Genomic DNA, 2,357 nt, shown 5'->3' on the forward strand with positions numbered 1-2,357 from the left:
TCCCTCCCCTCCTCCTTTCCCCTGCTGGTAACCATAATGTCTGTGAGTTTTCTATGTCTGTGAGTCTGTTTCTGTCTTGTAAATAAGTTCATTTGTGTCTTTTTTTTTTTTTTTTTTTTTTTTAGTTTCCACACATGAGTGAGATCATATGGTATTTGCCTGCAGCTTGACTTTAGTGTTTGGCCAGTCCTTGGTTTGGCAGAGAGGGGTGAAAACTTTTCTGGGTCTAGGAACAACACAGAGAAGGAAAAGAGGCACACTTAAGGAAGCAGAAGTAAACCAATTTGGAGCTGGCTGTTTTTCACAACTTGTGGTATCCAACCGAATGATTATTCTGATGGGCAATTATTAAGGTACTCTACGATTGACAATAGCACCTAGTCTATGTTGTCAAAAGTGCTAGACATCACAAGGAAACGCGTACCTGCCGGTTCCCTTTCCCGTCGGATCTGAACACTGGTCTTGGTGGTCTTAAAAGGAGGAATGGTGGTACTGAAGCTATACTCACAGTCCATGTATCCACTATATAGCTTGTGGGCTAGTTTCATCAGGGTAGGGAAAAAAGGAAATTTGTGTAATGAAGTTTTAACCAATGTTGTATTCCCTGCTAAAATCAGTACTAAAGGCTAAGCACTGCCTTCCTTTTATTTACTCAGGAAAACAACAGTCATCAAAAGCCCTGTGTTTCAGGGACTTTCATATATTTGACTAAAATGCAGTTTTCATGAGGGCAAGATCTTCTTTTTAAATCTATTGTATGAATTGCTGTAGCACCAATACCTGGAATAGTGTCTAGCACATAGTTGGCACTCAATAAATATCCTTTGAATGACTTGGGGGAAATATATATATAATCTCATTTAATCCTTACAACAAACTTGCAAAAGAGGCATTAGTATTCTCATTATACCGGAGGGAAAAGAATGGCTAATGTTATGTAAAGTTGCTCAAAGTCATGCCAGGATCAAACACAATAGACTCTAAGCTCCATATGAGCAGGGAATGTGTGTGTTTTATTCTCTATGGTATCCCCAGCAGTCAGCTCAGGATCTAGACTACCTGGAGCACTCTGTGAACATCTTTTGAATGGGAGGAAGCAAGCAAGCAAACACAGAATTGGGTGAAAACAAATACTGTTCCTTGTGCCTCATACCAACAACATCATCACTCAAATTCAAAAGAATAGATGACAAACCTACAGCCAGCATAGTACTCAACGGTGAAAAACTCAAAAGCTTCCCACTAAAATCTGGGACAAGACAAGGATGCCCACTATCACCACTCCTATTCAACATAGTCCTGGAAGTCCTAGCCACAGCAGTCAGGCAAGAGAAAGAAATAAAAGGGATCCAAATTGGAAAAGAAGAGGTAAAAGTGTCATTGTATGCTGATGACATGTTACTATATATAGAAAACCCTAAAAGGTCCACACAAAAGCTACTAGAGCTGATTGAAGAATTCAGCAAGGTAGCAGGTTACAAAATTAACGTTCAAAAATCAGTTGCATTTCTTTACACTAACGATAAATCAACAGAAGAAGAAAGTAAAGAAACAATCCCCTTTCAAATAGCACCCAAAGTAACAAAATATCTGGGAATAAATCTAACCAAGGAGGTGAAAGAATTATACACAGAAAACTATAAACCATTGATGAAGGAAATTAAAGAAGACTTTAAAAAATGGAAAGATATTCCATGCTCTTGGATTGGAAGAATCAATATTGTTAAAATGGTCACACTGCCCAAGGCAATCTACAGATTTAATGCAATCCCTATCCAATTCCCCAGGACATATTTCACAGAACTAGAACAAATCATAATAAAATTCATATGGAACCATCAAAGACCTAGAATTGCCAAAGCATTACTGAAGAGAAAGAAAGAGGCTGGAGGAATAACTCTCCCAGACTTCAGACAATACTATAGAGCTACAGTCATCAAGACAGCATGGTATTGTTACCAAAACAGACATATAGACCAATGGAACAGAATAGAGAGCCCAGAAATGAACCCACAAACTTTTGGTCAACTCATCTTCGACAAAGGAGGCAAGAATATACATTGGAATAAAGACAGTCTCTTCAGCAAATGGTGTTCCGAAAACTGGACAGCAGCATGTAAAACAGTGAAGCTAGAACACTCCCTTACACCATATACAAAAATCAACTCAAAATGGATTAAAGACTTAAACATAAGACAAGATACAATAAACCTCCTAGAGGAAAACACAGGAAAAACATTATCTGACATACATCTCAAAAATTTTCTCCTAGAAGAAATAAAAGCAAGAATAAACAAGTGGGACCTAATGAAACTTACAAGCTTCTGCACAGCAAAGGAAACCAGAAATAAAACAAG

The 2,357-nt window shown here is 38.0% G+C and overlaps 1 non-coding gene across 1 annotated transcript; it reads left to right on the top strand.

Moving 5' to 3' along the window:
- The first annotated feature begins 422 nt into the window (after nt 1–422).
- LOC116662301 lies at nt 423–553 on the top strand. The gene has a single exon (XR_004318341.1). It is a non-coding gene; the product is annotated as a small nucleolar RNA SNORA61 (small nucleolar RNA).
- The last annotated feature ends 1,804 nt before the right edge of the window (nt 554–2,357 follow it).

The sequence above is a fragment of the Camelus ferus genome, chromosome X (assembly GCF_009834535.1).
Source record: "Camelus ferus isolate YT-003-E chromosome X, BCGSAC_Cfer_1.0, whole genome shotgun sequence".
NCBI lineage: Eukaryota > Metazoa > Chordata > Mammalia > Artiodactyla > Camelidae > Camelus > Camelus ferus.